At 39.4% G+C, this 23,294-nt stretch overlaps 1 protein-coding gene and 1 pseudogene across 2 annotated transcripts in view; one reads left to right on the forward strand and one right to left on the reverse strand.

Annotated features, from left to right (window-relative positions):
* The window catches only part of LOC148646899 (protein NLRC3-like), a 1,251,308-nt gene that overhangs the window by 757,032 nt on the left and 470,982 nt on the right, over positions 1-23,294 (reverse strand). The window lies entirely within an intron of this gene.
* LOC148646916 (L-amino-acid oxidase pseudogene) lies at positions 17,871-21,557 on the forward strand (annotated as a pseudogene). Its single transcript, XR_015927791.1, has 4 exons — positions 17,871-17,906; positions 18,355-18,394; positions 19,264-19,478; positions 21,441-21,557. The product of XR_015927791.1 is annotated as an L-amino-acid oxidase pseudogene (transcript).

Here is a 23,294-nt window from a genome sequence, read left to right on the forward strand (position 1 = left end):
CTTTCAAAACCTTTCAAAAATGTTGTTGATTTGTACAGTGCAAGGAGCTAAGGCAAGGGGGGAGGGAGGGTATTTCCATTCACTTTTTGAAAGTTCACATCTGTCATGAATTGCATGCAGGCATGCAAGTGCTCCCACATTTCCACGAGCTCTACTCTCCCTAAACGCCCACATGCCAATTAACCCATCACTACTTAAACCTTCACTTGTCTTCCTTTCCTTGCTCACTATTGAGGTTTCCTCCCTGAGTTCCATACTTGTACGTTCCCAGCCTTTTCCTTATAATATCTCCTCTCCCGGCATTTCGACTCTTCGCTCTCGTCCTCGACTACGACTTCGCTTCCTGTTTTGGTACATCGCCTCCTTGGAACCTTCCCAGCTTTTGACCTCCTAGTTATTGTCCAAGACAACGTTTTCATCCTTCGATTTGACACTGAACCACAGTTACCAGAATAGCCACACACAGGGTCCTACCTTCTGTTGCCTAGTGCTACGTGACAACATCTAAAAAAAATAATAATTTGCAGTTCAGAATCTGCAACAATGGGGAGAAACTCAGCTATCTGTTAGTTGTACAGTATGTGATATAAACTTGCTGTAGGTCTATAACACTTTGTGTGGTTTAGTTGTGTGTTATTTTTAAGAAATGTTTATCTTACTTTGCCTCCGTGTCATTACTCTGAGTCATTACTCAGAGCTGTGTCAGAGAATGTACTGGCCTCGCTGGATGTAGCTGTCTCCAGCTGTCTCCAGCTGTCCACCCAACTGAACACTCATCCAAGTAACTCTCATAGAAAGCACACTGCTATTTAATTCAAATAGTTTATTTGCATAGAAAGTGTGAAAAGATATTGCTAGAATGCAGATGTATGTATAAGGATTGCCACACTTGTGCACTAACTTTATGTTACAACAGAGCTTCCTCCTACAATTCTATATCACTTACTGTGATAAGACCTAAACTCAGAAAGTTTTCTACAGAATTCCATACAACAAATAACAAAAACTACTACTAGAAGGAGCATAACTACAGATGCAGCCATTTAAAACGAGCAGGCGATACTGCATTATTTTGTGGTGCGCTTGACGCATTCTACCGCGAGTTACCGTAAATTCTCATATAGTACCTCAAGTAAAATAATAGTATCCTGAATTTCCGCAAGCTGTCGCCATCAAAGTCTTTAACGAAGATATTACAAATAGTATTAATAATGAATGACCTTGGACAAGCTGTAAACTCAAAGTATTGCCCTGGTCCATATTCTTTTTTTCATTGACCGTCTTTGTAAAAGTAACACCACAGCATTTCGCAATCACGCATTTGTTTCCAATCATGCAAAGTACAGTAATTGTTGAGAATCTCCGATTCACCTTGCCTTTCACATGCTCATAAAAGAGATTGATTTAGGAACATAAAGATATTACTGTATGCAAACTGTACTGTATACAGTATGTATATGTATATTTCATGTCTTTACTGTGCCCTTTAAGTATTGAATATTTATTCAGAATTTTACCACTGAAGGGAAATCCTAGTAGCTGAGCATAAAAAGAATAGGAGCATACTGTAACACGTGTGAAGGCCATAAACAATATTAATTTTGGAACTTAAACATACAGTATATGGCTGGTCTCGGTACTTTAAAGAAAAAATACACATCAGTATTCCATTTCTCCCTTAACATTTTAAGCATCGAAGTCTTTAACTAACGTGATACCAGAGTCAACAAGCATACTTTTAGAATTTGATTAAAAGGGAATATAATATGGAATCGTGTATCTAAAGAAATTAATAACAATATAATTATATTAATGTACCTCAACACAAGAATAGTACACGCTGTACAATGTCTGTTGATACTGTTTCTGTAGGGCTTTTTCAATAACCCTCTCGTGACTTTGCTAGTGGTGCTGTGGGTTAGGTTCCTGACTTATACATCACCTGTTGGGTGTTTGAATCCAGCTAGAGCCATGACTTTTTTTTTAACAAACATTTCTTTGAAAAAATAAAATAGGGTTAGTGTTAGGGTCACTGTCAAACTTTAAATCAACAATTGATTTAAGGACAATCTGTGGAAGTGCAATGAAATACAATATTGTTGTTGTTGTTATTGTTGTTTTTATCCTGTAAAGCGTTTTGAGAAGCCACCTTTAAAGGCACTATATAAAAGCGCTGATTCTTATGGAATGTGTTTTCTTTCTTCTTTTTTTCAGCATGGAATAAATCTATTACTTGAGTCTTATGGATGCCCTGTTCCGCCGGGGATTCAAAAAAAACATGGAATCGCGTATCTAAGGAAATGGCATTCTCTCCTCATGTACAGCATCTGAGCTTTTAAATTTAAACTGTGTATAACAGCATGTTAATCATCAGTCATTAAAAAGTTGGTATATTTTATGAAAGCAAGATTGCTCAGTTGGACAAAAGTACACAACCTACCTTTATCATAAATATTTTAATTATGCAGAAATATTTTATGCATCAAAGTCTTTACTGAATATATTACTAATAGTATTAATAATGAATGACTTTGGACAAGTTGTAAACTCAAAGTATTACGCTGATCCACATTCTTTCTAACCATCATTTTAAACGAAAATACTTTTATTTTTTTCTTTGACAAACACCATAGCATTTCGTTGATCTAACTAACGAGGACAGGACTAGCTAGCCAACTAGCTAGCCAATACGATAAAAGAATGACTTCTTTTATGTGTGTGAAGCACATTTGTACAAGCACTTGGAATCTGTCCAAGCCCTACTTTGTCAGGCATTTTCTTTTACTGTAACGGACATAAAAACTCCCTTGCTTTTAACAGAGTGTTTCTTAATTTCTAACTACAAAAATTACTTAAACTGCAACACTTATCATTCAACCAGAGCTCAAAATATCACAAGGATCCTCAAGAGCACAGCAAAGACTGTTTTAAAAGATACTTGTATCAGATACATGAGAATCCAAGCTTTTTTATCTACGCTTTCTTTTCCGTATACCAGATATTATGGAACCACTTCAGAAGCCAGGTGCGGCACCGAGAGAGCGTCTGCATTTATAACTTAGTTTTTAAAATTAGTCAAGCAATATGAAGCATCTCTTTTTACTTTTAAGTCCCTTAATCATCATTAAGCACAGCTTTCTCACCACTTAGACTACTTTTTGATACCATCCTTAGACAAAGCAAAAACTTGTACTTTCTAATGACATACAAGTGGAACGATTACAGGGAATGAGAAGAGTGACAAATTAGTGTACTTTAGATCTTTTTTCTGAACCAGGGAAAATCTGATCATGTTTCTCTATAACAATAATAAAAAACTTTATTTTACATATCACCTTTAAAAGTGGCATCTCAAAGCAATACATTAGATGTAAAAACAATTAAAAGGACCACAGATTACAAAGTAAATACCCAGACAAACACAAACGCGTTTTTAATAAAATGCTTTTATTCATTCAGCAGAGAGATTGAGAGAGAGACATCCAGCAGAGAGAGAGACACACACACCGGTTTTCATTGACAAAAAGTAATTGTTTTTTTTACATTTCTCTTGTCTAACAGGAATGTTTTGTTTGTGGACAGACTGTCCACAAACGTGAGACTGTCTTTATCAGACTTTCGTGATTTTGGCCATAGTCCTTCTCCTTACAAAAGCGATACAGTAGTGCAGCTTGAAGTCTGTACCTGTACACAGTATGGCACAGATAAAACTTACACCATACCGATGAGCTTATACCAGGGAAAAACACTCCTATTTTATTTAAAACACAATACGCCAGGAAATGTGTCTGATGCGTTAGCAAGTTAAAAAAAATTGCGTCGAAAACCCGGGTGTAACAATTGTTTCCTTTTTCTGATCACTCGCTCTCTGGATACTCGTCTCACCTGCCCTGTTCTTTGTTTTCTTGTAATTTGCTGATTATGCCTGCTGTGATCCACTCCTGCCATCACACCTAAAGAAGACTATTTTAAATTTCTTTGTGCGGTCCATAGTGCAAATTAACCCTTGCTTATACATTTGCGGTCTTTTCAAAGTATGTGCTGTCCCTTGACAAAACAAGGCTCACCAGATAATGTGAATCGAAACCTGTTTTTCTAGCTTTTAAAGTTGTGCGATGTGTAAGCAGGAACACATCATTATATATTACATATGAAAAATACAAACTATAGCTTCCAAACAAACGCAAACGTGTTTTTAATAAAAATGCTTTTATTCACTCATAATCTGACAATTTCAGGAAGACTAAGGAAGGACTAAGGAAGTTGTCATCTGTTGTTGAAGCTCTGTGAGCTAGGTGACTTTGAGACCACTTGTTATCCCAAGTTGTTTGAATCACCACAATTCAAATAGAGAAAAAAGAGCTGACTGACAAGATTTAAGATGTGGCTGTCAATGTTGGATTAAAAAAAGCACGTTGTCTGACGTTAGTTGCATTGCTTGAAAAATAATTTTATTTCGAGAGACTGGATAAGTAATTCAAGTGTTTTTTTAACTTCCTGAAAAACAAGTAATAATTTAACAATATGTGCAAACGTTTTATGATATGTCGCTGTTGTGAATGTCTGTGAAAGTGTATCTTATTTGCCTGTCCTGGCTGGTGGAGCTCATTCAGCTGTGTCTGGATATCTCGGTCAAATATTCGGCTAGTGTGTATTGTCTGTTAAGGGTTCTGTAGCATTCCACACGGCCGGACAGCTTGTTCCCCCCTCCCGCCCCTCTCTGTGTACAGTAGAGCCTCCTGTACTGGCTGGACAGGAGGCTCTACTGTACACAGAGAGGGGCGGGAGGGGGGGACAAGCTGATACATACTCTTCAAGTTTGATTAATAGGGAATTATCTTTCATCTACAGTCATCTTAAATCTAAAATCTAAAATCCTGCTTGAATCCTTCTAAACTAAAAACTAGACTCGAGAAGAGGCTCTGGTGAAATTTCTCTTTTTTTAATTTCTCTTTTTTTCGTGGAAAAACATCTTACATATGTGCAATCCGGGCACAGAAGGATTAAAAGAAGCCAGACAGGCAGGGGGAAGAATGAGTTCTAAATAAAGAGGTATCCAGGTAACAGTGAAGGTAACAGCCGCAGACGTGGCCTGCTTAGCCCGCCAGGGTTACCCTACTCTCCCGGAGGAGGCCCACTGGGAGATAGCGCTCCAGACGTTCCTCTTGGCCCTGGAGCCGACTGAGGTGCAGCTCCACTTGATGCTGGCCATGCTGATCCTCTTGGAGCAGGCTCTGGCTCTGGCTGAGCAGGCTGATGCCGTATTCGAGGAGACCGGTGGGCACCAATGGAGGGGCGCACGGGGAATCAGATGGGGAGGAGGAGACGCCCAGTACAGCGACGCCGGGGGAGCGACGACGGCAGGTCATCTGCCACCGCTGTGGGGAGAGGGGGCACATCGCAGGGGAGTGCCGGGCGCTGGAGCCCCGGGGACTCCGGAGGCCGTCGGGAAACAGGAGCAGGGCGGCCTAAAGGGGCGAAGGCCACCCTTGAGGGACGCTACCCCCATTCCGGAAAGCCAGAAGGAGCGCTTCACCCCGCCGACTGCCATGGGAAGGGTTGGCCACAGCCAGGGCTTATTTCTTCCCTGCCTCATCGAGGGCAGAACCTGCCAAGCCCTCATCGACACCGGTTCAACCATCACCCTGCTGCGGCCTGGTGTCTTGCCGGGCACCAAGGCAGCCGGACCCCAAGGGCGCTCACTGTGCACTTTGGGGCTGCAAGGGTGGAACACCCCTTCTACAGTACCATTCCCCATTCCGTGAGGACCGTATCCTGGGGTTGGACTGGTTGCAGCAGGTGGGTGGTGATGCCGTGTTTCACCCTCTCAGCTCCAAATTGCACAGTGAGCGCCCTGGGGGTCCGGCTGCCTCAGTGCCTGGCAGGACACCAGGCCGCAGCAGGGTGATGGTCGAGGAGGGCCTGGCAGGGTCTGCCCTCGGTGAGGCAGGGAAGGAATAAGCCAACTTTTCCCACAGCAGGCGGGGAGAAGCGCTCCTTGCTTAGAATAGCAATATTATGGACAATCAATTTACAATAAATATAGAAAAGCACATATTAAATTTGGGAAATTTGGTTTCAAAAGTCCTCATATCAGCGATGCCTATACTGTTTTCCTCTACAGTATGCTAATCTATTGTACTGCATTCGTCCCCCTCTTAGGCTGCGCAAATGACCTTTTAGATTTTTATAGAGAAATAGAGGCTGTACAGTATGCGTTACAATAGAAACATTTACTGTCAAACTTTAAATCAACAATTGATTTAAAGACGATCTGTCAAAGCGCAATGAAACCTATTACTCGATTCTTATGGACTCCCGGTCCCACCAGGGATTAAAAAAAAACATGGAATCTCGTATCTAAAGAAATAACAGTATACAGTAACTATGTTCATGCACAAACAGTAGCATGTTACATTATTAATTTGGGTGTCTCCTCTTGCCAGAAAGCGCTAAATTGCATTTTGAGTGCGGTTTTGGACTTTTATTTAAAATTACAACCCATAAATAAGCTGATACAGTTTAGACTTTTTTTAAACTATTACAGCAGCACAATGTGCTTTTTCACGAAACCTCCTAGAGTAACGAAATGTCTTGCGTTGTACAAATTTTCAGCTAAATACTGTATATTTATCGCTTACGCCTAGCATACAGATGCAGCCATTCAAAATGAGCGGTAAAAACCCGCGGTACAGTAACCAACCCGCAGGGCACCGTAGGGCACCGCAGGGCAAGTGATTGGCTGGCCAAAATGACCGACAGGGGCACTCGTGGTGCATTGGTTGGTAGTGAAAAGATTTAATCATTTAATGTCTTTACTGTGCACATTTCAATCCGCTTAGTTTTGAATATTTATATGGAATTTTACCACTAAAGGGAAATTTTAGTAGCTGAGCATAAAAAGAAGAGGAGCATAACGCATCTGAAGGTCATAAACGATATTAATTTAGGAACATAAACATTACTGTATGTACATAAACTGTACTGTGTATGGCTGGTCTTGATAGTTTAAAGAAAAAATACACACCAGTCTTCCATTTCTCCCTAAACATTTTAAGCATGAAAGTTTTATGAAACGGTACCCAAATATGTGATTGCTGTATAGAATGAATTTTAATTTTTTAAAAATTATTTAACACGAAAATTAAGCTGTTTACATCTTCCGCCTGAGAACAGTCACTCGTTGCTACCCAACGCAGAAACACAGCCACTAACTAGCAAAGAGAGGACATTAGCTAGCCAATATGATAAAGAAATAAATGATTATTTTGTTTATTTCTTTTGCACATTTATTTGAACATTTCCATCGATTGTACAAGCACTTGGAAACTGTCCAATCCCTAGTTCATCAAGCATTTACCGGTCTGGCGCCGGTCTGTGTCTTCTAGGATATAATGCCAGCGAACTCTTGTTTTTATGTCCACTATAACTACGCTGGGCAAACGTTCTGAGGTCAAATTCTTCCAGCACGGGGGTACCTTTAAAGCGGAGACGACGGCACCGACATTTTTTGGCGCGCCTTCTCTTTAAAGCCCTGGCCAAATATGAAGACAGTACGTACAGTTATAATTCAAACGGAATTAAAAACTACACATCCCAGTTACCATGGTGGTGCTTGTGATCATTGCGTTTAACCAACGAAACAGGGCAAAAAATCAGTCACATGACTTTGGGGCAGAGTTTCGAAAGCTTAACCTATCAGCAACAAAGAGAAATTTACACGATAGGCTACCTCAAACTGTCAGTTACACGACTGTGTATGTCGCTTAAGCCACTCCTATTTGGCATTTTAGTTATGGAGGCGAGAAGACGCCCCACACCCTCTCTCTGGGTGTCTGATTTGCCGCCATCTTTAACTGTTTGGTGTCCGAATCGGAGTAGCTACGCGTACGAAATAAAGTTAATCCCAACTACAAAACATATATTTTTGTGGTAAGAGGGCGCAAAACATCAGTATTTACTGCTATTAATTACTGTACGATTTATAGTTGAAATCTGAGCCTAGATATAAAGTTAGATATAAAGTTAAAATCTCGACAAAGCAATGTAGGAAATACAGAGAAAATAAATCCTTTCTGACATCTAAAATTAGTTTCGATCAAGGTCTCTAAAACGAACAAGAAAAAGAGGATTTTTGGAGGGCAATTACGCTGTGTTTATATAGAATAAGTGATCTATGAGCAATCTAATTTCTTGTTCGTTAAAAACAGTGAAATGTCAGCTGCAAAAGATCGCACCAGAAACAGCACTCTCTCTGCCTGTCATAGACGTTCAGGAAAGGCTGAATGAAGTCATGTCAAGTACAATAATTCGGTGATCAATAATAACAGTTGTAGGACAGTATATAAGGAGGATAAGGATTTTGAAGTTGACTCGAAATCTGATAGGTAACCAGTGCAAGGACTTGAAAACAGGTGTAAAGCATCCCTGATAGGATTCTTGCTGTCATATTCTGAACATATTGAAGATTGCTCAGTGTGGATTTAACTTCCCCAGTGAACAGGATCTGCATTTATTAATTCTAGAAAAAAAGCCTTTCTTGATTTCTCTAGTTCTTAGTTTCTCTAGTTCCCTTTAAAATAAACTATTATTCCACAATGCAGAGTATTACATGGCCAGTATTTACACATGATATTTGTGATTTAAAGAAATTAACACAAGCAGCTTTTGGAGATTTAAGTGTTGGCTGAGTTATTGCAGGATAAAAGACTAGAGATGTTGCAAGAAGAAGATAATTTGGGGAAAGCTGAGGAATACACTTATAACAAGAACACTTCCTAATGGGGTTAGGCATACTTTTGATGAAGATGATGAAGTTAACAGACTATATGTTTACATAGATACTGAAATAAGGATTGTATTTTAGATTATGTGTAGTTGCTGGCATTGAACTGTGTGTTGGATGCACACGAATTGAAGGAATGGGCAAACATAGCTGATGCGGATCCACAGAGCCAGCATATTAAGATGTTTATAATTAGAGGCAATTTGTTTAAATAACTAGGTATGGATACTGATGTGCAAGAGAGGTGGAAAGGCTGTTTCCTTAAGCCAGCACTATAAAATATTTTATTCTCAGTGAGATGCTGCCATTTCATAGTGGGTTTCTAACACTGTGTATAGTTCCATCCACACAGTGCCTTTACTTCCATTTCTAATCTCTTTATCCAGTACAAAGGATTTGGAGCCTATCCCAGTAAGCAACGGACACAAGGCAGAATACACCCTGGACATAGCGCCAGTCCATCACAGGAAAGACAGACACAAACACACACACACCAGGGCCAGTTTTCCCATAAACCAATTAACTTACCAGTATGTTTTGGAGTGCGAGAGGGAGTCATATCACACATATGGAGAAAAACCATGTAACCCAGAGAGAACATGTAAAGCCCACACACACAGGATGGCAGGAATTGAACCTAGGAAGTGCTAACCACTTTGCCACCATTATGGATGGATATCTTAGTTATCTTTCTAGTTCACAGGTTTGCATGCATAATTTAATTTTGAAAGCCACTGAGACATCAGGTACTACTGTTGTATTTATGAAAAAGAAACAAAACAAAAAACATACTAACAACTGTGCCATCCTACTCCTTAGTTAATACATTTTATTATTCATAAACAGTTAACATTGTTAGCAAAATATTTTGAATTATATTTAATCCTATTTTTTCTTTAGTTTTGTATTTAACTTATTATATGATAATCAGACTTAATGTATATTAATGTATATTTGAACAATGAAAATATATTTTTACAAGATTTTACATTAAGCACTTAAAATTAATATGGTTAATAATAGTAAACTGTAACATGCTGTAACAAGATCGGTTAAACTGCAAAGAAAATGCTTTCAGAGAAAATGTTTCAGGTGTGAAGAACATAGATCTCCAATGCAATTTCAACCAAACCTGTTCCCACACACCCTGCCCCCACTACCATTAGAATATACACAAAGCACTGAAATCTTTCGAGCTAATGATCAGGTGACCCGAGAGAGAGCGAGAGAAACACCAAGGGGTGCGGAACCAGGGAACTATTTACATGGAAAACGGGCGATCTCTCCAGACTGTCCGCCCGTTTCTCTGTTACCTGGATACCTCTTTATTTAGAACTCACTAACACTGATTTTTAGTTTAGAAGGATTCAAGTAGGGTTTTAGATGAAAGGCAGCGACCTTAATCGAGCCCAAATCATAATTGAACCCATTCAGAGCCTACATTACATTTTAGCGTTTCATTCTGAGCAGAAGACCCTCACACCTGAAGAAGGGGGAGGTGTCTTTCGCTGGAAATCTCGCCTGCTTCTACTTTACAACCGGAGTGCTGGCTGTGACGAATTAAACCGGTTTCACAAGTTTCAATCACAGACCATGTGACATGGGAGTCAGGAAACTAACACACAGCGCCACCGGATTCGATAACGCTATAAAAACGCTATAAAATAATGTGACTAGGGACAGAACAAGTTTACAGCACAGTACAATAATAAATGCTGACCATGACTTTAGAAGCATAAATTGCCTTACACTCAATTTAAACACTAGCTGTCTTTAGCCCTCTAAGCTGGTTCATACAGAAATGTAGAGATCCAGGCTCAGAACACACAGCTTCATTAGCGAATACATATGCAGGACAACTAGAGAAGACGTTTTACAGAGGATGGATTTTTAGAAACATCCCATCAGTGACATCACTGAAGTCAACTCCTAGGTACTGTAACTGTCGTGTGGATAGTTTCACAAGAATCAGCCAAAGGTTTAAGCATCGCTTGTTCCAGATAAAACTGCAAAAAAACACAACAACCCATAATGTACTTCTTTGCGGCTCTGTTTGCCCAAATCATATATTCACAACGTGAAATCTAGAAAATAATATTACGTAACCAAAATCCGCAATATGGAAACAGAACCTGTGTAATTGTTGATAGATGATGTACTCGTAACATTTTTTCAAGACGAACTACAACATTTAAAAAATGACTTGTATGTACTTGATATCTCTAATCAATCCACGGGTCCCAGCACAAAACGAAACTAAAACGCATACCGTTTCGCGCTTCTTATTAGTTGCTCAAAAGTAATTTGACCGTATGAAATGCATAATATAAACCTAGAAACATATACGTGAGCAGTACTTAAGCACTGTAGTATCGGTGTTAAGACATACCTCTCAAATACTGTAAATCAAGTTAAAAATATCTCAAGACCGATTCTGGTCATAATGAAACCATGTTTCGTGTATGTTTTCTTTAAAGTACCGAGACCAGCCATATACTGTATGTTTATGTTCCAAAATTAATATCGTTTATGGCCTTCACACGCGTTGCAGTATGTTCGTATTCTTTTTATACTCAGCTACTAAGATTTCCCTTCAGTGGTAAAATTAGATATGAATATTCAATACTTAAACGGGCACAGTTAAGACATTAAATATACATATACATACTGTATACAGTACAGTTTGCATACGGTAATATGTTTATGTTCCTAAATCAATCTCTTTATGAGCATGTGAAAGGCATGGTGAATCACTGTACTTTGCATGATTGGAAACAAATGCGTGATTGCGAAATGCTGTGGTGTTACTTTTACAAAGACGGTCAATGAAAAAAAGAATGTTGACCAGGGCAATACTTTGAGTTTACACTTACAGCTTGTCCAAGGTCATTCATTATTAATACTATTAGTAATATCTTCGTTAAAGACTTTGATGGCCACAGCTCAAACATGAGAGGTTGAGCTTTATTAGCTCCACCTTGCGGAAATTCCGGATACTATTATTTTGCTTGTCGTATTATAGGATAATTTACGGTAACTCGCGGTAGCTTGCGGTAGACTGCGTACAGCGTACCGCAAAATAATGCGGTATTCCCCGCGCATTTTGAATGGCTGCATCTGTAAGAGGTGCCCGATAAAAACCGGTTGAACAGCTCTGTTGGAAGTTTCTTGAAAAAGGAGGTTTTGTGAAAAAGCTACAGGAGTGCCAATCGTAATCGTTTTTATTTTTAATCGTTCAATGCAGATGGCTGGTGGCATGTTCCATAAGAGTACGGTAATTAAAAACCATAAATACTTTTGTTGGAGTTTAAATAAAGTTGATGTTTTATCTAGGGGCTGCTCGCCTGCGTCTGAAGAGCAACTTCTAAACTGTGAAAACATGTGTCTGTCTTTCCGTAGGGGGAAGGGAATCTGATCTGCAAGGCCCGTTGGCTACAAAAGTAAAAAGAAGGCACTCACTCTCTCTCTCTTTTTTTTGATTATTACATCCAATAATCAAAAATGACACAATAAACATAATAACCATAATAACGACCAACCAACAAAAACAACCATATAAACATAATACCAACCAAAAACATAGATAACAACCACTATACAAAATCAAATATATCAAACCATTAAAGCAAAACCGTCCTCCAATTATCAACTAATCTCAATATCTTCTACAAATTATTCGAAATACAAACCAAAAACAGCCTGCAAACTCTCTCAAATTCTTCCAATTATCATAATCACGCCCCTTATACAAAACCAAACCCTTCTCCCATCCCAGTTTATCCTCTTTATCATAAACAAAATCCATCTCAATTTTCAACATAAAGCATTACACAAAATCAATACCTCAACACTCCATACTCAACAATGATAATTCACAAACAGCCAGAACATGTCACTCCACATTCCCAAATAGACCTCATTTCCATAGCCCGCCCTTTATGCAAAACCAACATCCCTCCCCTGTTCTAGTCAATTAAGCTTTCCCCTCTTTCACTTCTTTTTCCTCACCTTCAATCTTATCGCTCCCCCTTCACTCTCACCATCTGATTAAGAATGAATAAAAATCATGGTATTTTTGTCTGGGTGCTGACAAAGTAAGCACTCTCTCTCTCCGCTGGCGTTTGTAATCGTTTTTATTTTTAAATACATTTTAGCAAAGTCATGTATTTTAAAAATCTTAAGATTTCTATATTTATGTCTTTATTTAGTGGTTTCATTAGTGACAAAGGCTAAACGTTCTTGGAAAAATGTCTTTTATGTAAACCATGTTTGCAATTAATTCATTTAGGGCTAGAATATGTTCATTGTTTTCCAATGAAATAAGGGTTCCTTTCGCCGTAGTCGGGAGACATTAGAAGCTTGCCTGGACTGTTACACCAATGCATTAGCATGTTAAAGCGATTTCATTGAGGAGCCTAGCTTTCTTAACTAGTAAGTACTGTACTTACTGGGTTTGGATTACTGGAAATCTCGCCCCCTTCTACTTTGAAAATACCTGTGAAACCGGTTTAATTCGTCACAGCCAGCACTCCCGCATTGAGGGGGTTTGTACTTGCAGTGTATACAGTAGATGGGAAAGCCAGAGCCGACCTCTACGCCGCCCACGTGTTATGCTATTCGTTAATGTCTAAGCCGGAACACATCATTATATCTCATTTTGTATTTCTTTAAAAAAAAAATAATAGTTTGCCCAGCCTAACAGTATTGTTGTTATTGTTTTTATCCTGTAAAGCGCTTTGAGGACCCACCTTTAAAGGCGCCATATACAATAATGTTCATTATAATTACTATTGTTAATTTGCTGAACAGAGAGGTGAACATTATTACGCAGAAGACAAAGATAGCGATTTACATTGCATTGTGCATTGTGCTGCTGTAATACAGTTTTAAATAATTAAAAGTCCAAACAGTATCAGCTTTATTTATGGGTTTTAAATAAAGTCAATTTAAATGCGATTGAAATCAATATAAATGTTTATATTGTAACGCATAGGTGAGCATTCATTGTTATTAAAATGACTTAAATTCGATCTTGTTGTGATATTTAGAAATATAAATTTGTTTGGTGCGAGTGAAGTTTTATTTAATCTCTGACCCAGGGAAACGTTTTATTTTTTCAAAGAAATGTTTGTTAAAAAAAAGGTCATGGCTCCAGTTGGATTTAAACACTCCACATGTGATGTGGGAGTCAGGGACCTAACCCATAGCGCCACCAGCAAGGTTGCATGAGAAGTGTTGAAAAAGCCCTACAAACATTAACAACAGACATCGTACAGCATGTACAATTCTTGTGTTGCGGTACATTAATATAATTATATCGTTATTAATTTATTTAGATACGCGATTCCATATTATATTCCCTTTTAATCAAATTCTAAAAGTATGCTTGTTGACTCCGGTATCACGTTAGTTAAAGACTTCGATGCTTAAAATGTTTAAGGAGAAATGGAATACTGATACTGTATGTATTTTTTCTTTAAAGTACCGAGACCAGCCATATACTGTATGTTTATGTTCCAAAATTAATATTGTTTATGGCCTTCACACACATTACAGTATGCTCCTATTCTTTTTATGCTCAGCTACTAAGATTTCCTTTCAGTGGTAAAATTCCATATAAATATTCAATACTAAAACGGACACAGTAAAGACATTTAAATCTTTCTACGACCGACCAACGCACTACGAGTGCCCCTGTTGGTCAACCAATCACGTACCGCGGTATTTTGCATCGTGACATGCGAGGCCGTAGCCAATTACCTCCAGTACGTGTCTGTGCCGCACACTTTGAATGGCTGCATCTGTATACTAATTTCTTCCCTTTGACTTATAACAAAGAATATCCAAAAAATACAAATGGACAGAGTCTTTAGTAAAAGATGCAAAAATATTATAATAACCGGGGTTAGGGTTTAAACTGCTTTATCGTCACAACTGTGGCAATTTTAAAAAAAGACAATGCAGAACTCTTATATATTTCCCGATGTTAAGTTGTGAAATTATTCATCATTATTATTTGCTTGAACACCAAGATTTTTTTTTAACAGTGGCTGTTGTTTCATCATAATATTTTTAACAGTGAAATTGTTAAATAATTGAAAAGAGATAGAATTGTATTTCAATGGATCAGAGCAAAATGCAAAAAGGGTAAATACAGCAACATCTAAGTGCGTTAACGACTCACCACTGTGCTACTGTTCATTCATGTAACATTGCCCTTCTGAAACGTTTGTGCTGAAATAACCAGCAGCCGACTCAAGAGTAGCCTCCCACAGGCCATTTCAGAAAAAAAACAAACTCCTGTGATCCATTGAGGATATACGCTCTAACAAGTAACAGGTTTAAGGTTTCAGGGCTTTTTGGGGTTTTAGGGTTCTGCTAACACATAGAGTACAGATGAGTGTAGCACTACTTCAGTTACATCAGTGTTAGAGCACCTTTTCAGTGGCATTCCAGGGATTACAACTGGCATGATTCATTGGGAGACTGAGTCCCTGATTGATAGTGGGATGGGTGTACAGACAGCAACCCCAGTGTGTTATAATGAGCCTAGGACTGGGCAGGACAAGTTCTAAGGAAGAACCACTTACACTTCTATTCTTGACCTGCTGCCAGGTCCTCCTGTTGTGATAGAGCTGCATTTATATATTGCTTTTATTATAATGTATTACTATATATTTATTAATTAATGCTGTATAAAAATACAGTACAATCACTTAAAGGCTTAAATGCAAACTCCACTTCAATACCATAAGGTTGTAAGCAAAGTGATATAAATAATGTACATGAGTGCTCACCAAATTCAAATATTTTGTTATATCCTGAGATACTCCATTGCATTACATGAATAACTTTCAAATTACATTTATCTGTGATTCTTTACCAGGCATCTTCTCTGGCTTTTGCAGAGGCTACAGTATTGTTCCTCTGCTTTAGAACAGATTTGTCCTCCTCATAGTTTTTGGTAAGGAACCATAATTCATGGTCATTGAAATAAGATACATATAACTTATTTGCTTTTGCCAGGTTTTACTTGAGCTGATGAGGAATAATTGTAGCCCCCCCCTGTCTGCTCCCACCATTACAGGACCACTGTACCATATATGGTGCAGTTCAGCCCTTTGAAAATGTTCCCTAAATATAGCCAACTAAAAAGAGTGTGAGCAGACAAAGGCTAGGGAGGAATCGTCAATGCAATTAAAAAATGTATTCCTCTTGTGGGTTATTTTGTTTTTTTCCAAACATTTCTTTTTGTGTGAATCAACTAGTATTGTATTTTGTGTAATCGGTATTCATATATATACTTGTATACTGATAGAAAAAACACAACATTTTCTGGAATGAGAATACTTTAGTTATAGCTTATGTACTTTCACAAAAAGTGGTCAATTTGTTATCAGCCCTCGGACCAGCAATACAGCTCGTGCAGTGAGGCACTGCAAGTTGCCAATCACACAAAAGCTCGTTAGGTGCACTTTAACCCAACGAGGTCCAGGTGGAACAATGCCTGATCAGGTCACCTTTAAAAAGGCCTTAATTCAAAGCTTAGGTCACTGCAAGAAAAAGGCCACACTTTTCTGTGCATTACATAATGCCTAGAATGTCACCAGAAGCCAGGGAGAGGGCCATTGGCATGCTGCAGGCAGGCATGTCATGTGCCAGTGTTGCCAGACACTGGAGTAAGCCGCTTCACTGTGTCCCGACTGCAGAGAGGGTTTCAGCAGACCGGCAGGACAGATGACCGTCCAAGATCCAGTCGCTGTCGAGTGACCACACCAGAGTAGGACCGACAAACCAGACTGGTCCATCTGAGAGATTGTTTCAGATCTGCCACCTGTACTGCTGCTGAAACTGCCGGCAGACACAATGCCTGTATCAGTGACAGGACAGTGAGACTCCATGCTGCTGGACTTAGAGCAAGGTGACCTGTCAGAGACCCTCTGCTCACACCTCCTAGACATCACACCTGACTGGAGTGGGCCAGACAGAGGCTGTGATGGACTCGTCAGCAGAGGCATTAGGTCCTCTTCACGGGTGAGTCACTCTTCAGCCTGTTCCACGGAGATGGAGAGCCAGTGTGTGGAGGAGGAGGTGATGCATTTCTTTTTTCCATCACGATACAGTATATATTTTCCATGAGTATTCCAAAACGTCTTTCAAGAAACTGGGCCAGATGGCCTTGTGGTATAACACTTCTTGCATTTTGACCACTGAATCAGATGTGCCCTAGAACTTAACCAGTAAACCAGCTGTCCTCCTGATCTAACAAGACTGGACCTAACCCTTCAGAACAGCTGCCCTCCTGGTCTAAAAAGACTGGACCTGAAGCACTGGACTAGCTGTCCTTCAGGTATAACAAGACTGGACGTGAACCACTGGACAAGCTGTCCTCCAGGTCTAAAAAGACTGGACCTGACATAAATACTTCACACAGACAGCACCCCAGGAACTGAACCCAGAGCCCTGGTACTTGATGGGAAAGTATCTCATGGAACCAGGGCAGACAGACACAAGCACACACTCACACACACTTAACCCATGGTAAGTGGGTTAATGCCAAACACAAACCTACTTTTGTTAACAATATGTTGTCTAAAGAGACTGGACAGCTCCACTGAAAGACAAATATAAAACATAGCTTGTTTCCTCATAAAAGAAACAATATGTTTTGAGAAAGATGTTGGAGGAATTTACAGAAAATCTCATCTCCATGCTTTGCTTCACAAGAAGAGGCTATGTGATGAGACTGGGTTCTTTTAATTTCCTCAGGGGCTGGCAACATGTACGTTTTGTCAAAGTATGAAGCTAGCTCTCACTTACTGCTGTTTAACATGTTATGCAATCCTTTTTGCTTCCCATTCATTCTTTGCCTTTAATTCATATTGTGTAATAAAAGCAAATTATCAATAAACAAAATAAATACTTTTTCCCACATGGCTTCTTGGGCGAACCACTTTCTGGAAAAACGAGTTAAGTGACTGTGAGGCGCAGATGTCTTTCCTTCAAAGATTGCCAAAACAGATGCTCTCCTTCCCACTGCAGAGAAGATACAGGATAAATACGAGGCACAAGGGCAACAGCTGGATTCCCAACTTTGAACGCGACAAGATCATCCCTCCAGGTAAGTGACAATTAGAAACATTTTTCACAAGGGAAACCCAACAGAAATGCTATTATTTTGGATTCTAGTGATGGCAACATGCATGTTCTACTTGTGCACTTATTTTTAATGTCTCATTAAAATAATTATTCATGCAGCTCTTTTGTAGTTTTAAAATTGAATCCCACATACTGTAGCAGAGCTGTGATAAAACAACACTATTATTTAGAACTGTTGTCTTTCTGCTTCTTAAATGGACACAGAGTAGGTACTAAAGACTTAATTTTCTCCCTTCCAGGGAGTTGTAACAGGTACGCACTTTTTAGGGATTCATTGAGTAATTCAGCAAACTGCAAGGGAGTCTAGTGCTCATCTCCACACCAGCAACTCCTACAAGTTGGACTCTCCGGTGCTATATAGTTAAGATGGTACCTCAGTGCAAAGGACTGTCCTTGTTTTTTCTTTATAGAAAGGAAAAATGCAGACTGGGACCATGGCATCATGTGCAAGTAACTATATTCTTTTGATTCTCTCTCTAACGATTCTCATTAACTCATAAGCTATTCTGGAAGGTTTTCAGCTCAAATGCATTTTATGTTAAAACTAAATGTTTATTTGCAAATTAAAAGTGTAAGTGACTTATTATGTAAAAATGCATAATTGAAAATCTTAAAGTCTGATTTTAATTTTAACTTTTCATTTCTAGATTTAGCTTTATTCTGTTTAGTGGTTGCAAAGGACATATTGTCCGGTTAGTGAGGCAGTTTTGATGAGATTGTCATCACAGAGCAATCTCTTAAATAAGCCTCCCAAACAGTTCACCTCCCAGACCTTGACTCTTCTCTCAAGCAGAGTGCTACAGTAGGTGTACAGTGTTCAGGTGAGCGCTCAAGCAGGGACCATCAGTCAGTGGGATGAAGAGAGGACAAGAAAAGATTAATGACTTGATGTCTCTGGTGCCATTTGCCACACAGTGTAGCTGGTTGTATTTTTGCTGGCCCTGTGTTGTACCTTAATTGGCCCAAGAGGTGTCAGGCACACATGAAAAGGTTGTGTTTTCATTGATTTGATCTATACTCATCGCTGAAAATAAACATTCAAACAAAAGATCATATAGGAAATCTGTTTCATTAACATGCATTTAGCTTTTAAGAAAATATAGAAAGGTCCTTCAGCCTGAGTTGTTCTAGGACCTAAGAATCTGAGTCACTGGGCCTTGTGGATTAAAATGTTATGAACTCACAGAAACAAGTGTAGTCACTGTCTGGTTTATTGATTTGTACCCCTGTATAATTTTTTATAACTTCATTGCCCCGTACAGCACATGTTAATGCTTTTGTGTCCTTTGCCTAACCTGATATTGCTCTTCTCCCCAAAGTCATCTTGCTGGGCTGCTTTGTGGTGCTCTTAGCACATGTGCAAGCAGGCAGCAGTGTCATTGAGCAGTGCTTCCGCGATAACGATTACAAGCACCTGCTGGCAGACGTGAAGCAAGGCCTCATCAGGACTGGCCCTCCGAAGAACTTTGTGATTGTTGGAGCAGGGATCTCCGGATTTATCGCTGCCAAACTCCTGGAGGATGCTGGACACAATGTATGATTTTCACATACTGCCTCAGGAGGCAGCAGTCTCACCCTCAGCTCCTAGAGGGTCTAGCGTCTTCAGAATTTTGTTCATACTCCATGATTTGCACAGTTAGACATCTACAGGCTGGTCTTGTACTTCTGAAGGTCTTGGATGGCTAATTAGTGAAAACAATCACATTGCTAATGGCAGTAAAAGCTCAGGTAATTAAATGACCATACTTATAAATGACCATACTTATCCGGTAACATACGGAGCAGTGGCACTGTGGCTAAGGATCTGTGCCTATGGCTGGAAGGTTCACATCCTGCAGCTGGCAGAGAAATCCTGCCGTGTTGGGCCCTGAGTAAGGCCCTCAAACCCAGCTGCTCCAGGGTCACTGTATAAATGGCTGACCCTGCGCTCTGACCCCAAGCTTCTCTCTCCCTGCCTGTGTGTCTCATGGAGAGTAAGCTGGTGTATGCGAAATGACAAATTCCTTATACAAGAAATTATATATGGCTAATAAAGTGATCTTATCTTATCTTATGACATTAATCATGTAGACAAACTTTGAAACTCAGGAGGAACAAAAACAAAAGATACTAGACGCTCCATGAACTGACCCTCAGACCCCTGTTCTGATTTGTGGGGGACAGTTATTATAATGTTCCAGCCTTGTATTTTTAAAACATGTTGGTCTCTCATGTACAGTACATTATTCTAGTATAGAACAGGTTAAGATTGGTTCAGCAATTCTGTTTCCACCCAACTGCTTGACAATCCTCTTGGCAGAGCAGGCTGACATGGGGTGCTGGAGGATGGAAGGTGTTAGAATCCTGCCTGGTGTTCGTGGTAACTGAAGTGGCTCAGGACTGAGTAAATCCTTCCACACCTCATCCACTGATGCTATATTACTCTTCTGCTCCGGTTTGAATTTTGGAGACCTTAAGTTGCAATATTGATTCAGCAAAGATTTTATGGACTGTTCTCATGTTTATTTATTTTCTTAAAAAACAAACATTTCATTCACAAGGGCCAAATTATGCTATGGTGCTAGGTGGCCATGAGTTTTTTTTTAATTAGATGTGATGTATAAGAGATTTATGGACAGATAGCAACATAATTTGCAAAACAGGAATATTTTGTGGACACTGTATTGTCAGTAATACAGTTTGAAAACAGCACCTTCAGAAAAGAACACATTCAGAAATTCTTGTTTTCAGCATTTTAAAAAAATATTTATTCACGCGGTTGGCTTGCTTTATTCCATTTGAGAACTGGAGTACCAGGTGGACACAAGCAAAAAGGATCCATGCATGGAAGGTGGAGCTCTCTCCTCTCTCAGCTGTTCGGAGTTGAAGGAATACATAAATGCCACTCCCAGCACATAAACACTGATACGGAATACACTTGGGATTGATGGTACCACATGGAGAATCTGGCACAGAATGGTGTTGAGCAAAGGAACCATTAAAATATCCCAGACAGGACACATTTTTTTTCTATTGGCTACCATTCTCCACAAACTTCAGATCACTAACAAATTTTTATTGCAGTAATATTCTTGCCAATATAGTATTGCAAATAGTACCCCAGCAGGAACCTGTCATTGAATTGTGTCAGCATTAATTAAGATAATCGTTTCAGCTGACCTTCCACTAGAGGTCAGTAGGTCTTCCGTTCATCGAAAACTGCATTACATGATTCATCATAGGACTAATTAAATAACAGGTGAAGGGCTGCAGGCCATATTCCTACAAAGGATTAATTTAAACTTAGTTTGGTATATAAAGAGACACTCAGAGTAGTAGTAGGTGTTGGGTTTTGTGTTGAGTATAGTCCTTTGATTGAATAAAGTTTCTTTATGGTAATTTGATTTAAGTGTGTTTCTTTATGTGCTTGGTACCCATCAGTCAGCAGCTGAGAGGTAGGCCTGTCACAGTCCTGTAACCCTTGCCCTCTGTACCCACAGTGACTTGTTCTCTACAGGTCCAGATCTTGGAAGCCAGTGACAGAGTCGGGGGACGCATTCTCACCTACAGGAATGAGAGCAGGGGCTGGCATGCAGAGCTGGGCGCCATGAGAATTCCTGCAACTCATGAGTGAGTGTTTCCCTGGAGTGCTAGCTTCAGGATTTGATATGGCACAAGATGACCTAAAATAGTGCTGATGTTTAACTTTTTACTATTGAGTAAATTGGTAGAACAAAATTGTGATTATTGCTGCAGCTGAGATATTAAATGGTCATGCCAGGCTATTTAACAATATTAGCCTGAAATTGTGAACACATGATTAGCATGCAGCTCCATATTAAAACCAAAGTAACAGCTGCTGCCCTCTAGTCGTTCTAAAAGTAGGGAACTAACTTTAACCTCCTCATATACTGTACAGTAGTTTAAGCATCTTGGTAGCGTACTAAGCAGAACACTGGATCACGTTAGAATGTTCCCGTATATAGTGGAAATGGAATATAATGGAACTGTAACTAAGAAATTCTCCAAGTGATGGATCATGTTGTAATTAATTAAAATTGCTTTCTGTTAAATCACAATTATTTTTAATTAAGCTTATTAAACATCATTAGATACTTTATTAATTCTGTGAGGGAAATTGCAGTGCAACAGCAGCCTGGCATAGTCAACACAGCACAGTGTAACAAAATGATACAATAATACAATAATACAATAATACAATACTGTCAGTAGAGTCAGTGAGAAGTGCAGTTAAAAGTAAAAAATAGAGTATACAGAATTGAACAGTACAGAAGATACAAAACAAACCAGAATGTACAGTACACAAAAAGATGTATTGCACATTATAAATATATTGCACAAATCACCCAGCATATATTGCACAAAAATCAGGTCAATGTCAATGTTGCCCCTGCCCAGACACATAGTTGAAAAGTCTTATGACCTTCTGTAGCGCTCCCTGTCACACCATGGTTGAATCAGCCTATTGCTGAACATGTTCTTCATTCTAACAAGCATGTCATAGAGGGGGTGAGAGATGTTGTCAATGATGGTCATTAATTTGGACACCATTCTCTTCTCAGCCACTACCTCCATGGGGTCCAGATCAGACCCAATGATAGAACTTGCTCTTTGATGAGCTTTTTCAGCCTGTTGGCATCCCCTAGTAGATTATGCCGGTTCAGGGACGCCAAATATGTAATCATAGTGGCTCTCTGAAGGCACCAGTTCTGTAGGGTTTGGGCATTTACTGAGACAATTATTAATTGTAGCAGTAAATCACAAAGTTGATTCTTTTGATGGCTTTAGAATCCAACCATGCGACATAACTCAAACAACGCGCACACACAGGTACTAATACACGAGGATACATTTATTAATACATAGAATATGCATATAAACCTAACAGATCTTATCGAGAGGGTTATCAGAATACAAAAGATATATATTCAATCAGTTACAAAGAGTTATACATATCAAGAGGACATACGTTCAGTATATCATTCATTAAGACCGTTTCGTAAAGTGAACTTGGTTACAACTTCTACATTAGATACTCAAACAAGTACATAACTCTTAGGAATTAAATTGATATCAACTGGTTGGGATAACAATTGAATTCTCGAGCTGTAATGCATTGAAGTTGAATACTCATCCAATCTTTGGGGATTCAGATCTCCTGCGGGCACAAAGGAACAGTTGCAGGCTGTTGCTGTCCAATCCGCGCTCTCTGGCTCGGTGCCAGGCTGTGCTGTGCGGCTTGCGACGGTGCGCTGCTGATGCTCATTGTTGGCTTTAACTAGCAAAGTTTGTGCACAGGAGAAAAGATGACTGTGGGTCCCAGCAAGTCAGGAAGAGGACCGGTTCGTTC

This window comes from Lepisosteus platostomus, chromosome 16 (assembly GCF_059453375.1).
Source record: "Lepisosteus platostomus isolate fLepPlt1 chromosome 16, fLepPlt1.hap1, whole genome shotgun sequence".
Classification (NCBI taxonomy): Eukaryota; Metazoa; Chordata; class Actinopteri; order Semionotiformes; family Lepisosteidae; genus Lepisosteus; species Lepisosteus platostomus.